The sequence below is a fragment of the Vicia villosa genome, unplaced genomic scaffold (assembly GCF_029867415.1).
Source record: "Vicia villosa cultivar HV-30 ecotype Madison, WI unplaced genomic scaffold, Vvil1.0 ctg.001709F_1_1, whole genome shotgun sequence".
Taxonomy (NCBI): domain Eukaryota; kingdom Viridiplantae; phylum Streptophyta; class Magnoliopsida; order Fabales; family Fabaceae; genus Vicia; species Vicia villosa.
The window spans coordinates 128,590-141,886 of record NW_026705705.1 but is presented as its reverse complement, the minus strand read 5'-3'; the positions used below and the strand labels follow the sequence as shown (position 1 = coordinate 141,886).

General features: G+C 39.5%; 1 long non-coding RNA gene across 1 annotated transcript; it reads left to right on the top strand.

Moving 5' to 3' along the window:
- The first annotated feature begins 274 nt into the window (after positions 1-274).
- On the top strand, positions 275-1,425 carry LOC131636373 (uncharacterized). The gene is made up of 3 exons (XR_009294079.1): positions 275-469; positions 628-734; positions 1,156-1,425. It is a non-coding gene; the product is annotated as an uncharacterized LOC131636373 (long non-coding RNA).
- The last annotated feature ends 11,872 nt before the right edge of the window (positions 1,426-13,297 follow it).

Genomic DNA, 13,297 nt, shown 5'->3' with positions numbered 1-13,297 from the left:
ATCCAAATTCCTTCATGGTGTACCAAAAACGGTACTATTATAGTACTTTCAAAAACTTATTAATGGTACTACATTTGAAAAAAGAATGGACATGTCAGAACTTTCAAAATCATTTTTCGGTGCACTACTTTTGATAGGAAACAGTAAACAACATATTCCAAGAACATTAAAGTAGAGAAATATTGATCATTGAAGAAAAATAAAATTGATTACTCCCTCCTCTCATAAACTCTCGGTACTCTCCCCTCTCATTAAAACCAATGGTTCTCTCTCATCTTTTTATATCATAAACAAACAAAAAAAACAGTAGAACAAGAAGAAAGAAAAAAAACATGGTGACGCATATGAAGACCGGCGGAGGAAGATGAAGACTCACGGCGGCTCACATAAGATCACGGCGGCCGGAGATCCTCCAGCGCGGTGGCCGGAGGTGAAAACTTCCAGAACTCAAATTATTTTACATTTTCAGGTTCGTATTCTTCCCCTCTTTTCAAATCCGGAAATAGTTTTTCAAAGAAAGTGAAATAAAGAGTAGATCTACAGTTAAAGTTATGAAACTCTAAGCTCAAATGTAGCACCACAGTGCATGAATCACATGACTAAAGATGAATTTGGGTTCTGATGAAGATTATCAACCTTTTGAAGTAACAAAATCAAGGAATGGTGGTGAAAAGAAACTCCGGCGCGGTGGTTACGATTTCCGGCGGTGGTTTCCGGTCAGGTGACGAATTCAGGTGATTATATGATTTGTTCTGATTTCTGTCAGTCTGAAAAGGTTCTGAGCAAAAGTCCTCTTCTGTCAGTGTGAGTCAATGCTTATATAGTGCTCAGATAAAGAGTTTGTGCTGTGAATCTTGGGCTGATATGAAATGTTATAATTTTGCTCTGCAGCCCATACGAAAATGCTCTATTCAGTCCCCAATTTTGTTTGCAATGTTTTTTTGCAGTTGATTGAAAATAACCTTGGGCCTGATTCGTATGCAATTGGGCATGTTATTGAACTTGTGAAAGAAAGTTACTGCAGCAGTAACTTGACGAATTACTTGGCTAAAATTTTGATATCTTAACGCTCAATTTGCAATTTGTGAATATTCATGCTTCCACCTTCATTTCTTTTTGTATCCATTTGTCTTTTTGATATTAATTTTGTGCTAGGGACAAACAAAATGTTTGGTGGGCAAAGGAGAACGAGTTTGGCTGGACTTAGCATGGTGAAATTGAAGTTTAGAGCTTGAAGATTATCATGAAGTTCTTAGACATAGGCTTTATTTTTATGTAACTTCAAATATATTCCTCTTTCAATCTTCTTGCACTTGTATGGATCTTAAAAAAACATTGAATCTTTTTGTAAGCAACTTTGTATCAAGACTTGAGTTGAAGGAATTTGTGAGCTCTTGAGAATTTTATTTGAAAAATATTTGCAAAGTCTTGAACTTGAATGCATCTTGGAATTATGCTCGAATGCGATTTACATTTTGGAAATGAGGTCTTGAATTATACTTCTTGAATTTGAACTTGCACTAATCCTTAAGAACTTGGACTAATAATTCAATTTGCATGATTTCTTCATCTCGAATTAAATTCTTGAACAAAATAATTGCTCAAAAATCCAATATCGTATAATTGAACTTGAACACTCTTGCATCAATTCTTAACCATCTGATAAGCATCAACGCAAAAAGAAATCTTGATTCAAACCTCTGAACCTTGATCAGAAACATCACTTGAACTTCTCGATCCTCAAATCCTATCTGATAAAGAAACAAAAAATAAACAAGATATATATATTTTTAATTTTGATTAGTTGTTAGTAAACATAATAACTATAATAAACAAAGATACGGATAAAGAGGTGCCTGGTGATTCCCCTGAAGGTGAGCTAGAAAAGAAATAGGCACTAGAGAACCTCATAAATGATCTTGATGTGATTTAAGCAGAACTTTGAGACGCGAGATCTTAGGGTCAAAAATTGGGGTATGACATAAGGAAAAAGGAAAAGACAGAGCAGCGTCTATTTCTTCATACAAAGATGCAATCCAAGTTGTAAAGGATGGCACGACCAGTGGTTGGGGGCACATTAATATTCCTACCAACAACAAGAACAGAACAGGAGTTGGATTCTTTCCGACATCATCAAAAGCTATTCCAGGAATTGAGGTAGTTCTGCCAATTCAAGAAACTTTCCGCAGTGGAGGTTTTCTTCAACCTGTTCAACAAACAGTCAATACCATCGGTACGGAAGACCCCGATGAGAATTTTGAAGTGGAATGATACATCTCCCTATCAGAGTCTGATTCACCTTGCTGTTATCCGACTAAAGGATCTGAAAGTAAGACTCAACCAATCAGTGAAGAAGTTACTAACAGCTTCACCACCAGAAGTCATGGTTCATCAGAAGAAGTTCCTTCTATCCCTGAAGATACTTGGGACACATTAGGAGAACCAAGCGGAAAATTCGACTACATGGTGAAATACTCCGCTCCTGAAAGTTCAAAAATCTCTCTTGAAGACATTGTTCCAACTAGATGGAACACTGATTACGAGTACCTCTCTCAGCCAAAAGAGATATATAACCCTTGCTATTCATCATCAGCATCTGGTGAAGTCATCATTGAGGATTATATCCCCAAGTCACCTTCCGAGGCTACGGATCTAGAGTTCACATACCTAGTCAATGCCATCTTGGGAGAAGAGCAAGACCAAAATACAGAAGAGGATGATCTCGAAAGTGTCTCCGACAACGAGTCTCTCCATTCAGAAGATTGGAAGTTTCCTCAAAAGAAAAACCTACATACTCCACTTGGAAATGGGTATGCTCACACCGCTCAGTCCGCTGAAGTAGAAGAAGACCGTCTTAGTGTTGCAAAGACAATGGTTGGTAAATCAAGACCCACCACAGGCCAACTTAAGCCTAAGGTGCCAGATTACCTAGTGCACAATGGGGTTCGCCACTATTGGACAGCTGTTGAAGTTTCAACTGTTGTTCGCACTCCTAAGTAGGAACTTTCACCGTTATTTTGTCCTCTCACCATAGCCCAGGGTGAAGAGATGTTTCATAGGGCTTTGCATTTTACTATTTCTTAGGAAAATGTCCCTCTTTGCTTCGCCCAAAGCAATAGAGTTTTGTTTTATAGGGTCTTTGTTTCAAGAAATGACTGTCAATAAATAAAAATGTCATTTTGTTCCTTCGTTAGTTTTTCCCTTTTCTTTTTTCAGAAATTGGTAATCCTAAAAAACACCCTTAAAAAACATCAAAAAATTCCATTAATTGCATACACCGAGTCTTCCCTCGTTGTCTAAATAAAATCCATCACACATATGCAGATTAATCATAAAATACCTCGTTGAAACGTGCGACCGTATGACTTCTCCAAGCTTTGGGTTTCCTGTATTCGAGGCAGAGGAAGAAGAAGACGAAGAAATATCAAAGGAAATTTCACGGTTACTTCAACAAAAGGAAAAGGCCATTCAGCCATACAATGAGCCTCTAGAGATCATTAACCTTGGTTCCGATGAAAACAGAAAAGAGGTTAACATTGGAGCTTCGCTCAGTTCAGAGATCAGAGAGAGTTTGATACAGCTCCTCAGAGAATTCTCAGATATCTTCGCTTGGTCTTATCAGGATATGCCAGGGTTGGATACCAGTATAGTGGAACATCACTTACCATTAAAAGCAGAATGCCCTCCGGTCAAGCAAAAATTGAGAAGAACTCATCCGGAGATGGCTATGAAAATCAAAGAGGAAGTTCAAAAGCAAATCAACGTTGGTTTCCTCGTCACTTCAGAATACCCTCAGTGGTTAGCTTACATTGTTCCCGTTCCTAAGAAAGACGGAAAACTCCGCATGTGCGTCGACTACAGAGATTTGAACAAAGCTAGCCCTAAGGATGATTTTCCTTTACCACATATTGACATGTTGGTTGACAGTACAGCAAAATCCAAAGTTTTCTCATTCATGGACGGATTTTCAGGATACAACCAGATCAAAATGGCACCTGAAGACATGGAGAAAACAGCTTTCATCACCCCCTGGGGCACGTTCTGCTATCGCGTTATGCCTTTTGGACTAAAGAACGCAGGGGCAACATATCAAAGAGCCATGACTACACTTTTCCACGACATGATGCATAAGGAAGTGGAAGTCTATGTGGATGACATGATTGCTAAATCAGAGAATGATGAAGATCACATACAGAATCTGACAAAGTTATTTCAACGCTTACGGAAGTTTCAGCTTCGCCTGAATCCCAACAAGTGTACCTTTGGTGTCTACTCAGGAAAACTCCTTGGTTTCATCGTCAGCAAACGAGGAATTGAAGTGGATCCAGACAAAGTCAAGGAAATTCAAGAAATGCCTTCACCCAGAACCGAGAAACAAGTTAGAGGATTTCTTGGACGTCTGAATTACATCTCGAGATTTATATATCTCATGACTGCAACTTGTGCTCCAATTTTCAAACTTCTACGGAAAAATCAAAGTTGCATCTGGACAGACGATTGTCAAAAAGCGTTCGACAGCATTAAGGAATATCTGCTCGAACCACCCATCCTGTCTCCTCCAGCGGAAGGAAGACCTTTGATAATGTACTTAACCGTCTTAGAAGATTCCATGGGTTGTGTCCTTGGACAACAAGACGAGACAAAGAGAAAAGAGCATGCCATCTACTACCTGAGCAAGAAATTCACTGACTGTGAATCCCGCTACTCCATGCTCGAGAAAACCTGTTGTGCTTTGGCCTGGGCTGCCAAGCGTCTCCGCCAGTACATGATTCGACATACTACTTGTTTGATCTCCCATATGGATCCGATCAAGTACATCTTTAAGAAGCCTGCCTTAACTGGGAGAATTGCCCGTTGGTAGATGTTGTTATCAGAATATGACATTGAGTATCACGCAAAGAAAGCCGTAAAAGGAAGTATTCTAGCTGAGCACCTAGCTCACCATCCACTCAATGGTCATGAATCAACAAATTTTGACTTTCCAGACGAGGACGTTATGTATCTCAAGATGAAAGATTACGATGAGCCACTACCAGACGAAGGACCTGAGATAGGATCCCAATGGGGCTTAATCTTTGACGGAGCTGTCAATGCTTATGGACGAGGAATTGGGGAAATCATTGTTACACCTCAGGGTACCCATATTCCATTTACCGCCAGATTAACTTTCAAATGCACAAATAATGAGGCCGAATATGAAGCTTGCATCATGGGTCTCGAAGAAGCCATAGATCTAAGAATCAAACACTTGGATGTATATGGAGATTCTGCTTTGGTCATCAATCAAATCAAAGGAGAATGGGAAACATGCCAACCAGGGCTAATCCCTTACAAAGACTACGCGAGAAGATTGTTACCATTCTTCGACAGGGTAGATTTTCATCACATTCCTCGTGAAGAAAATAACTTGGCTGATGCATTAGCCACACTCTCTTCCATGATTAGGATAAATCATTGGAATGACATTCCTCAAATCGATGTTATGCGCCTGGATAGGCCCGCTCATGTTTTCACAGTAGAAGCAATCATCGACAACAAACCGTGGTATCACGACATCAAAAACTTTCTTCAAAGACAAGAGTACCATCTCGGGGCATCAAAGAAAGATAGAAAAACTTTGAGAAAGTTAGCTGGCAGATTCTTCCTAAACGAAGATGTTCTGTACAAGAGAAATTTCGACATGGTTCTGCTCAGATACGTTGACAAGAAAGAAGAAGAAACACTCATGAGACAAATACATGAAGGTTCCTTTGGTACTCACACCAATGGACACACCATGACAAGGAAAATACTGAGAGCAGGATATTATTGGCTGACGATGGAGTCAGATTGCTACCAGTATGCAAAGAGGTGTCACAAATGTCAGATCTACGCCGATAGAATTCATGTGCCACCATCTCTTCTCAACATACTCTCTTCCCCTTGGGCTTTCTCCATGTGGGGAATCGACATGATTGGAATGATCGAGCCGAAAGCGTCCAACGGACATCGCTTCATCTTGGTAGCCATAGACTATTTCACCAAATGGGTCGAAGCAGCTTCGTATGCAAACGTCACAAGACAAGTTGTCGTCAGGTTTATCAAGAATCACATCATCTGTCGCTACGGCATTCCTAGCAGGATAATCACTGACAATGAGTCAAATTTGAATAATAAAATGATGAAGGAGCTTTGTGAAGAATTCAAGATTGAGCATCACAACTCATCTCCTTACAGACCAAAGATGAATGGAGTTGTAGAAGCATCTAACAAAAACATCAAGAAAATCATTCAGAAGATGGTCATCACTTACAAAGATTGGCATGAAATGCTCCCGTTTGCTCTTCATGGTTACCGTACATCTCTACGTACTTCGACTAGAGCAACTCCTTTCTCCCTTGTATATGGCATGGAGGCAGTCCTACCCATAGAGGTTGAGATCCCATCAATGAGAGTCTTGATGGAAGCAAAATTAACAGAAGCCGAGTGGTGTCAAAGCAGATTCGATGAATTGAACTTAATCGAAGAAAAGCGCATGACAGCTTTATGCCACGGACAACTATATCAACAAAGAATGAAGAAAGCTTTCGACAAAAAGGTTAAACCTCGCACAATCAAAGAAGGCAACCTTGTACTCAAAAAGATTCAATCTTTTCTCACAGATTCGAGAGGGAAATGGACTCCCAATTATGACGGCCCCTACGTGGTCAAGAGAGCTTTCTCAGGAGGAGCCTTAATGCTCACGACTATGGATGGAGAAGAATTCACCCGTCCTGTGAACGTCGACGCAGTCAAGAAATACTTCGCCTAAATAAACAAAAGAACAGCTCGCTAAGTTGAAAACTCGCAAAGAGCGGCTTAGGCAAAAAAGAGCGTCTCGGTGGATCGAAAACCCGAAAGGGCGATTCAGGAAAAAGTTAGAGACATAAAAAAATATAATAATCAATCCCGGTAGACTTAAAACCCGAAAGGGGTAGTTTACGAAAAAGTTAGGGATAAATGGCAACTGTGTTCAGGAAAAACTTGATCATTCGAAATCCATAGTGAAGTATTCATCATCAGTAGGTCATCTTCTACAAAGCACGGATACAGCGCAATTCAAAGTGGAAGGGAAAGATAACGGTCGTCACATTTCATCGTAGCCCTTTTCCCAAAAATTACCAATTTCCAACTTTGTAAATACTCCATGGGATCAAGCATTTGGCTGGTTACCATTTCATAAATAATAATTTGAGCCTTGTGCCTTTCTTTGCAATCGAGTCTTGTTCAGTTTCTTAAAATGCATTTTAAGTTTAAACAGTCATTTTCTTGAAACAAATGTTTTCATAAAATAAAATGAATTTACTTGCAAAAATAGAGGTGAAATTTCTTTCTAAGGCTTGCATACAATGGGAAGAATGCAAACAGTTGCTCCAAGAACGGTTGAGACTCCGGGAACCAAGATTTCCCCATGAGGTCGCTTTGCGAACATCTCCCGATGATGGATCTTCAATTCAAGTCATATCACTCACTTCAAAACAGCGAGCAACTGATAACCAGGTATCCCCAACGGAGTGCATATCTCAAGAAGAAGACATCTTCTGATCAACAAGATTCAAGTCGTATCCCAGGATTTCACATCCACGACAATTCTATTCACATTCACTTTACGTTTTATAATCATCATATTCATGCATGCTTTGCACCTCATAATTTCATAATTAGCAAAGCCTAGATAGGTTTTGATCATGTTAATGCCCGGGTCACTGAGGCATATACTCGGGATTCACCAGCAAGTCATCAAGCAGAAATCTCCCTCAAAGGGTATGTTTGTTCATTACTTTTGTTATCCCCAACGGGTCAGTAGACGGCAATCTTCTCCGGAAGATAGTTTGTCCACTTTTGGACTTCCCAAGCAGGTCGACAGTTGACAATCTTCTCCGGAAGATAGTTTGTCCGCTTTCGAATTTCCTCACCAAAGTAAGCAAATGGCAGTCTCCTCCATTAGAAGACAGTTTGCTCACTTTTTCCTAAGACGGGTCAACGAATGGCAGTCTCTTTCAGCAGAAGACAGTTTGTTCCGCTTAAGGATTTCTCGACAGGGTCGGCAAATGGCAGTCTCTTTCAACAGAAGACAGTTTGTTCCCTTTAGAGATAACGAATGGCAGTCTTCTTCATGAAGACAGTTCGTTTAAGAATTCTTATTTTAAAGTCAGCAAATGGCAGTCTCCTCCATTAGAAGACAGTTTGCTCACTTTTTCCTAAGACGGGTCAACGATTGGCAGTCTCTTTCAGCAGAAGACAGTTCGTTCCGCTTAAGGATTTCTCGACAGGGTCGGCAAATGACAATCTCTTTCAACAGAAGACAGTTTGTTCCCTTTAGAGATAACGAATGGCAGTCTTCTTCATGAAGACAATTCGTTTAAGAATTCTTATTTTTAAATCAGCAAATGGCAGTCTCCTCCATTAGAAGACAGTTTGCTCACTTTTTCCTAAGACGGGTCAACGAATGGCAGTCTCTTTCAGCAGAAGACAGTTCGTTCCGCTTAAGGATTTCTCGACAGGGTCGGCAAATGGCAGTCTCTTTCAACAGAAGACAGTTTGTTCCCTTTAGAGATAATGAATGGCAGTCTTCTTCATGAAGACAGTTCGTTTAAGAATTCTTATTTTAAAGTCAGCAAATGGCAGTCTCCTCCATTAGAAGACAGTTTGCTCACTTTTTCCTAAGACGGGTCAACGATTGGCAGTCTCTTTCAGCAGAAGACAGTTTGTTCCGCTTAAGGATTTCTCGACAGGGTCGGCAAATGGCAGTCGTTTTCAACAGAAGACAGTTTGTTCCCTTTAGAGATAACGAATGGCAGTCTTCTTCATGAAGACAGTTCGTTTAAGAATTCTTATTTTAAAATCAGCAAATGGCAGTCTCCTCCATTAGAAGACAGTTTGCTCACTTTTTCCTAAGACGGGTCAACGAATGGCAGTCTCTTTCAGCAGAAGACAGTTCGTTCCGCTTAAGGATTTCTCGACAGGGTCGGCAAATGGCAGTCTCTTTCAACAGAAGACAGTTTGTTCCCTTTAGAGATAACGAATGGCAGTCTTCTTCATGAAGACAGTTCGTTTAAGAATTCTTATTTTAAAGTCAGCAAATGGCAGTCTCCTCCATTAGAAGACAGTTTGCTCACTTTTTTCTAAGACGGGTCAACGATTGGCAGTCTCTTTCAGCAGAAGACAGTTCGTTCCGCTTAAGGATTTCTCGACAGGGTCGGCAAATGACAATCTCTTTCAACAGAAGACAGTTTGTTCCCTTTAGAGATAACGAATGGCAGTCTTCTTCATGAAGACAATTCGTTTAAGAATTCTTATTTTTAAATCAGCAAATGGCAGTTTCCTCCATTAGAAGACAGTTTGCTCACTTTTTCCTAAGACGGGTCAACGAATGGCAGTCTCTTTCAGCAGAAGACAGTTCGTTCCGCTTAAGGATTTCTCGACAGGGTCGGCAAATGGCAGTCTCTTTCAACAGAAGACAGTTTGTTCCCTTTAGAGATAACGAATGGTAGTCTTCTTCATGAAGACAGTTCATTTAAGAATTCTTATTTTAAAGTCATCAAATGGCAGTCTCCTCCATTAGAAGACAGTTTTCTCACTTTTTCCTAAGACGGGTCAACGAATGGCAGTCTCTTTCAGCAGAAGACAGTTCGTTCCGCTTAAGGATTTCTCGACAGGGTCGGCAAATGGCAGTCTCTTTCAACAGAAGACAGTTTGTTCCCTTTGAGATAACGGATGGCAGTCTTCTTCATGAAGACAGTTCATTTTAGGATTCTTTATTAAAGTTGAGCGAATGGCAGTCTCTTTCAGTAGAAGATAGTTTACTCACTTTTTCAGGAAGAGATAACGAATGGCAGCCTTCTTCACGAAGACAGTTCATTTTGCTTAAAGATTCCTCAGCAAAGTCAGCAAATGGCAGTCTCTTTCAGCAGAAGACAGTTTGCTCACTTTCTTTTCCACAGCAAAGATCAACAAATGGCAGTCTCTTTCAGCAGAAGACAGTTTGTTCCCCTTGCAATTGACGAATGGCAGTCTTTCCCGAGGAAAGACAGTTTGTCTGTTTAATACCCAAGGAATCGGCAAATGGCAGTTTCTTTGCAAGAAACAGTTTGTCTACTTCCGAGATGTTTTATCGCAGCGGAGTCGACAAATGGCGGTTCTCCTCCTAGGAAAACAGTTTGTTAATTCCCCAGCATAAGTCGATGAATGGCATCTCTCCAACGAGCATTGGTGAGAAGTTTGATGAGGAAACAAACCTTTGGATATTTTTCTCTTTATCTGAGATATCGACCAAAATCACAACTAAGACCAGTTTTGCGATTGGACATCCGAAACGAGAGAGAGTTGTTTACCTTTTTCTAAGTATTAACACTTAGTCCAAGAAGATGGATTGCGCATTCCACATTACCGTCCATTCACCAGAATTTGCATAAACACGTTTCTACGGGACTTTGTCTCCTTATTTCTCACAGAGTGCGACAACGGGATCACTCCATGCAGAGATTTTATCATTACAACATCTCAGGAGCGCCCAAAAATTCGGGCATTCTTTAGTATTTAAGTCTCTTTCACGCAGGAGAGATCGAGATATCAATCTCTCTCCTTCCAGATAAAAGAAACTTAAATAGGGGCATCTGTCGTACCCTAATTTTTGACCCCCCTGAGATGTCATATCTTCAGGCTTTTCATCAGATCAAAACAAATACCCAAGAGCAGTCACTTCTTCATTTGGCATTTAGTCGAGGGTGGTCAGAAGTAAAAAAAAACTCAGGCAAAGGATCAATCAATAGAAGAATTAGTCTCTAACCCAATCATAGGACTCAAAAGCTTCATTCTATCCACCTATGATTGATTAGATACCCATCACCTGGACTAAGGATTGTTTACCTCACCAGTCTAGGGTTTTGAGCCCCATCAAGGACTAAAATCAGGGGTCACATTTGGGAAACCCAAGAAAGCTCAAAGGTATCACTCAAAGACTTCAATCATTCTCAAATAGTTCATATGACAATATCCATATGGCATTACACTTCAATTCAAGGCCTACAGTCATCAATTTCATATGGTCGACAATTAGGGTTTTTGACCTAATTCACCAAGATAGTTGACTTTTAATCAGGACATGGATCCAAAACTCAAAGCATGACTCAAGAGCTTATATTACCTCAATATAATCCATTCACATCACTCATTTGAGGAGGAAAGTTTGATTCATCACAAAAGTCCAAGAATTCACTTCATCTGGAAAAAGTCAACTGAACAAGATCATCTTTGACTTTTTGGAAATTTTGGTCAACCATGACTTTTGAAGTTTTAAATCATCAATATATGATATTTGAAGTCATTTGATCAAGAAAAATCAAGAAAATCAATCAAGGATCAAAAGTCAAAAGTCTGACTTTTCATACTTAGAAAATTTTCTAAGTGTTTTCAAGTGATTTTTGCCAAACTTTGGAAGGGATTTTCTCAAAATTTCACCTACAAACTAAAAATAACTTCCAACATGAAAGTTGTAGATTTTGATCCAAAATTTCAACCATTGAAGAGTTATGGAGCTTCAAAGTGGCTGCCTTCACAAAACATGCAAGAAAACCCTAGTTTTCTTCAAACTTTATGGGACTTTTTCACTAAGTTCCCTAAAGAATTTGGGCAAACACCAAACTAATGAATTGAAGTATATATTAAGGGCTTTCCAAATTGTGCTCAACCTTCTCCAAATTCATTTTGAGCTAAGAGATATGATTGATCAAAGTTAGGCACTTGAAGTGAAAATTATAGGTCATGTGCAATTTGGAACTTTGCAATTTTGTGCAAATGACTTCTCTAAATGATGCTACCCGACCTCTAATACATCTACAAGCACACCATACATCCATTTTCATCATTGCATAAGGATTAGAGAATATTCCCAAAAACAAAGACATGTGATTATGTAATGATTACATTTGAGAATTTATGGCAAATTGATGAATCACCAAAGGAATCTCTTCCCAACCAATTGGAGCTCACTTCTGCATCAGAATTGTCCCCTAAGATTAAGCAAAACCGATGGCTAGGGAGTGGTATCAAAGAGCTCATCATTGCACTTGGGATATTCTTTGAATTCCTTCATGCTTAAGAAACCAAACTTCCTTCACTAAGCAAGCTCACGATGTCCAATTGCTCTGCATTCATTTTCCTATAAATACAAGTGCATACCTCAGTAATAAAACACACCAAAGCAACAAAATTCGTGCTTTCTCTCTTTTTTCTTCATACTTAAGGTTTTCAAAGGTTCTTTGACAAGAAGACTCGGATTCTTCAAACCAAAGCTCTTCCTTTGGAATTAAGTATTCAAACACCTTAGGGGAGTCATTTAGAGGTGATCCAAACCTCTGAAACACTTCTGTACGGGGAGAATCATCATCTTCACCTCTCACTTGGAGCTGTTGCAGTTGGGGTCGAGCAAAAGGTTCTGGGCACTTTCAATCCAAGTTAAGCATCTCAACACCTTCCAGGAGGATCACTGAAGCTATCTGGATCGTTGCAACAACTCTACAACACACTTTGATCAGAGCCAAATCTTCATTTTTCAGGTAAGTTTCAAAAGCTTCAAACTCTATGATTCACGCATGATAAATCTAAAATGAAGTTACCAGTTGGTTTCTGCACCTTCATAGATCATTAACCCTCAATCAATTGCATCAAATCATGCATATATAGTATTTCATGTTTAATTTCAGTTTTAGGGTTCTTAGTGTTCATGCTTGCGAATTTTATGTTACGCTTAGAATTAATGAAATTAAAGGACACCATCATGATCCTCGTCCAAAAACGAGCAAAATCCATCTTTACATCTTTGAATTTAGTTGAGATTTGAGGGAGATAGGATTTCCAGAAATTGAAATCGTGAGGTTGAAGATGAAGTTGCTTTGCGCGCGTTTTTTTTTGAATTTCAGAAGCAAGTTTAAAATATAATCAATTGGAAGCGTGTTTTGAACGACTAAACCGTTCAGCTCACTTGGTTACAAGCGCCTCTCACTTTCTCATGCCTTAGGTCTGGGGTTCGATCCCCCCCTCAGACCTTTTGTTTTTATTTTTCATTTTAACGCTCGTGTTTCACATATAACCATATGGAGTCCCTCTTTAGTCACACTGAGCGTGTAGCTAAGTTGGCTTTGTTTTGTGTGGTGACCATGGGAGCGTGGGTTCAAGCCTTGGTGGAGACAATCCTTATCTTTTTATCACCTTTTCTCACTTATTTTCTTCACAACTTCACATGATTATTTAACCTATCAAATTAAAACATTTTTTCTTC